At 41.6% G+C, this 8,047-nt stretch overlaps 1 pseudogene; it reads right to left on the reverse strand.

Annotated features, from left to right (window-relative positions):
* Positions 1-6,904: 6,904 nt before the first annotated feature.
* Positions 6,905-8,047, reverse strand: LOC101841743 (annotated as a pseudogene).

The raw sequence follows: 8,047 nt of genomic DNA on the forward strand, positions 1-8,047 counted from the left end.
TCTGAGGCGAGCACTTTACTGACTGAGCTCTCTCCCAGCCCCATCCAAGGTCATTTTTAGTTGCCATTTCCTCTTGGAGCCACAGAAACTGTTTAAGCTCCTTGCCCACCTCTGCCTTACTGTGCTTTGACTTTGAACTACCTCCTTACCCAACTCTGCTCTCCACAATGCTGGCAATTCCAGGAGCCTTCTTCACAGATGTGGTGTGCTTTCCATAGAAGTTTGTGTTCAAATGAAAGAAGTAAATGCTGAATATGGAAACTTTAGTGGCCTTATCATTTCCAACTGACAACCACATCCCAACTGGAATCCATTTCTGTTCTTTGTCACTCGAGGAGGACTAGGGATGTAACTTGGGTGACAGAGTACTATGTCCTAACACGTGAAGTACTGGGTTTGATCTCCACCCCTGCAGAAACTGGGAATTTCTGTGGTATGTCTGTCTAAGCCCTCTGAATGTGGGTGACAGTTCTATGGATTGATCTGCCTACGTGCCCATCAATTAAGTACATTAACAAAATGCGCCTGGTGGTGGTAGCACACGCCTTTAATCCCAGCACTTGGGAGGCAGAGGCAGGCAGATCTCTGTGAGTTCGTGGCCGGACTGGTCCGACAGCCTCCAAAACACTACAGAGAAACCCTGTCTCGTAAAAAACCAAAAATAAAAAAGAAAGAAAGAAAGAAAGAAAGAAAGAAAAGAAAATGCACTGACCTTTTATGGCAGCCATGACTTTGGCAGATAGATCTCTGTAAGTTAAGGGCTAGCTTGGGCTACATAGTAAGTTCTAGGCTAGCCAGACTAAAATAGTGAGACCCTGTCACAAAAAAAAGGAAGGAAGGAAGGAAGAAGAAAAAGCAAAAGAAAAGAGAAAGAAAATATGCTATATACACAAAAAGTATTACTCAGCCATAAAGATAAAAATCATGACCTTTGCAGGAAAATGAATGGAGGTGAAGATTACAAGTTAAATTACTCTCAGAAAGATAAGCAGTGCATGTTTCTGAAGTATACAGAATCTGGGAGGGGACTCATGATGTAAAATGGGTACTATTAGGAAAGAGGAAAGAGATTGGGGGAGGAGGATAAGAAAAGGGAATAGGGTCTGGAGAGAGGGTTAAGAGTATCAGCTGCTCTTCCAGAGGACCCAGGTTAGAGTCCCAACACCCACATACAATTTCCTTTACTTTGGTGCTAGGTTAGAAACTCAGGGTCTTTCTTATAGTACCGCCCATCTACACTCATCTCCGGCCCTTGTTTTTTGTTTGTTTGTTTGTTTGTTTTTAGATAGGGGATTTAGGCTGACCCTGAACTTCTGGGGCCTCTGCCTTCCTTTCCCAAATAAGGAGATTAAATGTTAGTGTTTTGCTGAATGAGAATATGTAGGTGTCATTTATTTGTTTTGGTTTTTGAGATGTAGTCCCTTGTTTCCCAGCCTGGCCTCAAACTCACTAAGAATAACCTTGAACTCCTGACACTGTTAGCTCTACCTCTCAAAAGCTGGGGGTGGGGGGTGGCTTACAGATGGCCACCACCACACTGGGCTTAAGAATTTGTTCTTTTAAAAATGAAAATTTAGGGAGTGAAAAGGAAGGAAGGAAGGAAGGAAGGAAGGAAGGAAGGAAGGAAGGAAGGAAGGAAGGAAAGGCAAAGGGCTGAATTTTGCAGGTAAATAAGGAAGTACAATGCTGATCAAAGACCATTCATTACCTTTCCTGATGATGCTTGGTGACCTTCCAGAGAACTATGGCAGTAAATGACGAGAAACCAGATTAATTAAGGTTGAAGAGTGAGTAGGTGTTGACGAGTGGTCAGCATGGAAGACAGACCATAATTCTGAGATATGCAGTCCCATCCTAGGTTAATCCCCACTAAGCATGACACATTAGCACCCTCCTCAGCTCCAGCCAAGCATCAGGCTACAACCTCCTCTTCACACACAAGGCAGCCCCAGAATTAAAGCCACAGCTACTGTAAACACATCCTATTAGCACAGATGCACAACAACAGCCAGCCTCCAGAGAACCTGCCAAAGCTGACCAATGAGCTGCTTGCAACTAAACCCAGCCACTGGCCAAACAGGGACGTTCTCTGGAAGCACTGATTTCCTTATTGGTGTGGAGGACCTGTCACTGACCACTCAGGAATGGGCACTTGAAGCAAGTTTGTGCCCATTATTTGAATAAAGAACCTGAACAAAAATTTTTGGTGGGAAATCTTTCTGGGCTTAATTACCATGTCCCCAGTTATGAACATGATACATTATTCTTTTGACTTTTCCCTCCAGTAATTTCCAAGTGTGAAAATAATTTTTAGTTTCAGTATCATACAAAAACACTTGACAGACCAGATTTAGCTCATTAGCCAGAGTTTATAAACCCCAATTCAGCAACTCAATAGTTTACTCAAAAGTCGTAAAAGAAACAGTTCTACGTTTGATCAGAAAAGGCTCCTTCAATAATCATTGATTTTGCATTACAAATAATCTTGAACACACAAGAAGATTAAAATAACAAACTGAGTACATGTACTCCCAGGATGACTCCTGCCTAAATTTGTTGGCTGGAGACCTCTCTCACCCAGCTGAGGCCAGTTTATTCTTCAGTAAAATACTGATAGCCTGGGGTTGATAGTTACACAATCCCAGGGGAGCCATTCACCATGCAGTTGAGAAGGAAAGGCACACCCCAGAATTGTGTAGCACTTAGGGAGCAGGCAGATTATGTTCCAGGCACTTGGGAAACTCAACAGTGAACAGAGCAGTTCTCACATTGTGCTGTAATAACAGAGCACTGTCTGTGGTTATAGCTGGGCGTGGCACCCGCCTGTAAACCCAAGGTTCAGGGGTCTAAGGAGGGACAACTTTGACTTTCAGGACAGCCTGGGCTGCAAAGCAAAGCCTACCTGGGGTTGGGGGAGTGAACTGTCTTTCACAGTTCTATTTTGAAAAGAACAGAAGTCAAGGAGTAGAGACAGACCCATCTTGGAGAGATTTGTGATTCACATAAATAAATAATAACTTTGACTTAATTGTGGAGGGTTAGAGATGGGATCTGACTGAATGCAGGGAACTCTACTAGGAGGCTGCAGAGTAAAACCAGGGCCTCATAACCTGGAAGCTGGGATAGGTTGAACTGAGACACAGAAGAAAAAATACATACTCTTTTTTTACTCATATCCAACTGAAATTTAAGGTGTCCTATAATTATGAGTGCAATAAGTAAACCCCAACATTAACAATTTCTGGGCTGAGAATAGAACCTTAGTGGTAGACTGCTTGCCTAGCATGCGTAAGGGTGGTTGGAGGAGGAAAAGGAAGCAGGGGGAGAAAAGGAAAGATCTCATGGCAGAACATAAATAGAATAAAAGCCGGTGGTGGTGGCGCACGCCTTTAATCCCAGCACTCAGGAGGCAGAGGCAGGAGGATCTCTGTGAGTTCGAGACCAGCCTGGACTACAAACGAGTTCCAGGACAGCCTCCAAAGCCACAGAGAAACCCTGTCTCAAAAAACCAAAAAAAAAAAAAAAAAAAATGTCTGATTCCCTGGAATTTGGGTTGCAGATGGTTGTAAGCTGTCATGTGGGTCCTGAGACCCGGGTCTTCTGAAAGAGCGTGTGTGCTCTTGGCTGCTAAGCCATCTCTCCAGCCCCAGTCTGCAGCACTCTCAGTTTACTGTGTAATCACATACTGAGTTTGCATCTTGACCTGTGCAATGCCAAAACAAGTGTGGTCAAGACATCAAAGACTAGAGAGAGACACATAGCAGGCAAGGGAGGCATGGAGTTATTTCCAAAACAATGCCCTCTTTGAACAAAGAAAGTAATGGAGATTTTACTCAGAAAACCCAAACATACTCACACAGGAAAATACTTTATGACTGGGGTCATTCCTGAGCAGAAACAGTTAAAAACATTCTTCAATACACTAACTGTAAAGTTGAGGAAAGAAAGATAGCAAAGACATTTCTGGGTGTGTTTCTATGAAGGCCAAGAGCATAAGTTCACAATTTTAAGATGGACAGGGGTGATTTTGGCATGCTTAGCCTAGTAGATAATTCCTAGTTTCTTCAAGGCTTTGTATCTTTTTGTTTTTGTTTTTGTTTTTTTCGAGACAAGGTTTCTCTGTGGTTTTGGAGGCTGTCCTGGTCTTATAGACCAGGCTGGTCTCGAACTCACAGAGATCCGCCTACCTCTGCCTCCCAAGTGCTGGGATTAAAGGCATGTGCCACCACCACCTGGCAAGGCTTTGTATCTTGAGATGTTGAAGGTGTTTCTGTATTGATTATGATGTTCATGTGATCTCTGCTCTCAAATCTACTTATAAAATGCTTATTGTCTTGCATTTGTGTAGGGTGAAGTCTTTTCCTTGCCGCCGCTTTGGTTTTTCCCCACCAGTCGCCTGGGCTCTACTGAGTTGCAGTCCCCAAATAACACACAAGATGCTGTATTAATTATGAAGCTGTGGGCAGTTTGCTTGGTTTCTTACTGGCTATCTCTGACTTAAGTATTTACTCCATAATTATTAATAAAAGCATTTCTCTTATCAGAGAAAGGGGTCCAGACATCTTACTTCTCTGGAGGGCTACATTGTGACTCCCTGTGTTTCTCCTTCCCAGAATCCTCCTCCACTCCTAGTCCCACCTATCTTGCTTCCCTATTGGCCAACAGTGCTTTATTGACATATACACAGGACTTCCCCATCACATATGTTGAACCAAACTTGCATTCCTGAAATGAAACCCACTTGATTAGGGTGTATGTATTGCTTAATGTGTTCTGGTTTGGTTTGCAAATTTTTTTGTTTGTTTTTTTGTTTTTCGAGACAGGGTTTCTCTGTAGCTTTGGATGCTGTCCTGGAACTCACTTTGTAGACCAGGCTGGCCTCGAACTCACAGAGATCCGCCTGCCTCTGCCTCCCGAGTGCTGGGATTAAAGGCGTGCGCCCTCAACGCCCGGCTGGTTTACAAATATTTTATTGGACAGTTTTGCATCTATGTTAATTAGGGGTATACATACAATTACTATATCTTCTTAATGAATTTTCCCTTTATTAACATGTAGTGTTCTCAGCCAGGTGTGGTGGCACACACCTTTAATCCCAGCATTTGGGAGGCAGATCTCTGTGAGTTTAAGGCCTGCTGGTCTACAAAGCACAGGACAGCTCAAAACAAAAAACAAACAAAAAACACAAATAAAAAAACCAAACCAAAGGAACATGTAGTGGTATTTTTCATCTCTTCCTTTTGGTTCAAGTCTCTTCTCAATTATCAGAATAGATATATAAGCTTGTTTTGGGTTTCTATTTGTTTGACAAAATGTTTTTCATTAACTCAGTCTGTGGATTTTTTATTTTATTTTATTTTTGCCAGTGATGTATGTATCTTAGAGACAATATAGAGTAGGATCTAATTTTTTAATCTAACCAGTCAATCTATGTCTCTTCATTGGTGGATTGAGCCCACTTACTTTTAAGGTTATTATTGCAAAGTGTTTACTAGTTCCCAGGATGTGATTGTTTTACTGGTTGGTTGGATTATTGTTTGTTTTTTACTTTCTTCCCCATTGGTATTAAGAATTTTCTAGTTAACTGTGTTGATATGATTGAGTCCTAGCTCTCCCATCTATTCCCCTATAAATGTATTCTTTCCCGTTCTCTTATGAACACATAACTCCTTTGAATATGGTATTCTGCAATGTTGGCTCAGTGGTAATGCATTCCCTTACACTGTGCTTGTATTGATATGTGATTATTTTCCTATAAAATTTGAAATATAATTTTATTAGATTTGACAGTCTTGGTTGGCAGTTATTACTTCCAGGGCTTGAGATAAGTCATTTGTGCTTTCTTAGCTGTTGGAGTTGCTGACAAGATATCTGATGCTTTTCTGACATTTCTACCTTTTTAGGTGACTTGGTATTTTTCTGTACAGCTTTTAATATAGTTTTTTTGCTTTGCATTTTTGGCATCTGGACTATAATAAGCTACAGAGAGACTCTTCTTTGCTCACAATTATTCAGAGTTCTCAATGTCTCTTGTGTTTGAATGTCTGTATTTTCCCTGTAGATCTGGGGAATTTTCTACTTTGATTTTTGTGCCTCTAGTTTTATTTTAGCTCCTTCATCTTTCTTATGGATTTCTGGATCTGATTCCTCGATCATATTCCTGAGTTCTTAGATGATGTACTTCTGTTAATTTAACGTTAATTTTTCCTTATTTGTGTTTGAATGCAGTATTTCATCAGCCTTGGTTTTTACTCATGACATCTTTCTTCTTACTGGTGATATTTTCCATTGTATTTTTTCATATGATTCATTGAGTTTTTCATTTCTAAGATGTCATTTTTTTTGACAAAATTTCATCTTGATTGCTGCATTTTTGTGCCACATTGTTGACTTTCTTCTCCATTTTCTTCTGTGTTGATGACTTTCTTGTTCAAGCCCCATATGGAATTCATCTACTTGTTTATGCTTTCCTTCAGATTATTGGCACTTTTATCATAAATCTTTTGAAATATTCATGTGGTGTCTTACTTATTTCTTCATCTTTGAGGTCAGTAATTGAGGGGTTACCCTTTGGAATAGTCACGTTGCATTTCTATTTCTTGTTTCTCTGTTGCAATTTGTCCATCTGTTGGTTTGGGGGAGTTGGGGAGAATCTTCCTACTAAGCAGTCCACTTTTGAAGGCTGGAGCTCCACTACCATTCAGTGAGTAGAAAACAAACTGTTTTCAGAAATTACTTTGTTTCTGCTCTTCTTGATGAATAGGGCATAGTGGCACCTGCTTTAGTCCCAGGTACACAGGAGACTGAGGCAGGAGGATCACTTGAGCCTAGGAAACCAGCTGGAGCATCTTTTTGTTTTGTTTTGTTTTTGTTTTTTTGAGACAGGGTTTCTCTGCGGCTTTTGGAGGCTGTCCTGGAACTAACTCTTGTAGACCAGGTTGGCCTTGAACTCACAGAGATCCGCCTGCCTCTGCCTCCCAAGTGCTGGCATTAAAGGCGTGCGCAAACAATGTCCAGCTCAACCGAAGCATTTTATGCCATCAAAAGGTAAACAAACAAATAAAAACCACTGAACCAAAATAATGGTAGCTCAGTAGTAGGTTATAGTCTAGGCTCTGTGTTTGATTCCTAGTACTACTTTTATGTATATAAAAAAAACTCTTTTCTATTTTTTCTACAGATAGTCTTACTATTTATTTTACCTATTCACATCCGGGACTCTTGGACTAAAGCAAGCACTCTCTCTTAGTCTCTTTTTTTTTCTTTTTGGTTTTTCGAGACAGCGTTTCTCTGTATTGTTTTGGAGGCTATCGGTCCAGCCCAGCCTCGAACTCACAGAGATCCGCCTGCCTCTGCCTCCCGAGTGCTGGGATTAAAGGCGTGCGCCACCACCGCCTGGCTCTCTTAGTCTCTTGAGTATCTTAACTCTGCAATCCAGACACATTTGGAGGGGAATGAGGGAAATATGGAACCCAAAGAACTTCAGTGAGAGCAGAGATTACAGAGTACTGTGAGCAGCTAGTGTAGGGGTGCTCTTCTGAGCTACAGAAAGAATGGTCCATTGGGTAAGATGCCTGCAAGTCAAAAGAATTAGAGCTGTCCATAGTTGGAAATGGTGATCTTGCCATTCCTGGACCCAAACACTCTGTGACTTCCACAATGCTTCACCTTCCCAAAGACCACATGTTTGCCATCCAGCCACTCAGTCTTGATGGTGCAGATAAAAAACTGGGAACCGTTTGTGTTTGGTCCAGCATTTGCCATGGACAAGATTCAGGACGAAGTTCTCATCCTCAAATTTCTCTCCACAGATGGACCTGCCACCAGTGCCATTATAGTGTGTGAAGTCACCATCCTGGCACATGTATCCTGGAATAATTCTGTGAAAGGAGGGACCCTTGCACCAAAATCCTTTCTCTCCAGGCCTCAGAGCACAAAAGTTTTCTGCCATCCTTGGAACTTTGTCTGCAAACAGATCAAAAGAGATGTGGCCCAAAGGTGGCTTGTCATCAGCTGTAAAGTTGAAGAACATGGTGGGGTTGACCAT

The sequence above is a fragment of the Mesocricetus auratus genome, unplaced genomic scaffold, assembly GCF_017639785.1.
Source record: "Mesocricetus auratus isolate SY011 unplaced genomic scaffold, BCM_Maur_2.0 Super-Scaffold_100009, whole genome shotgun sequence".
NCBI classification, from domain to species: domain Eukaryota; kingdom Metazoa; phylum Chordata; class Mammalia; order Rodentia; family Cricetidae; genus Mesocricetus; species Mesocricetus auratus.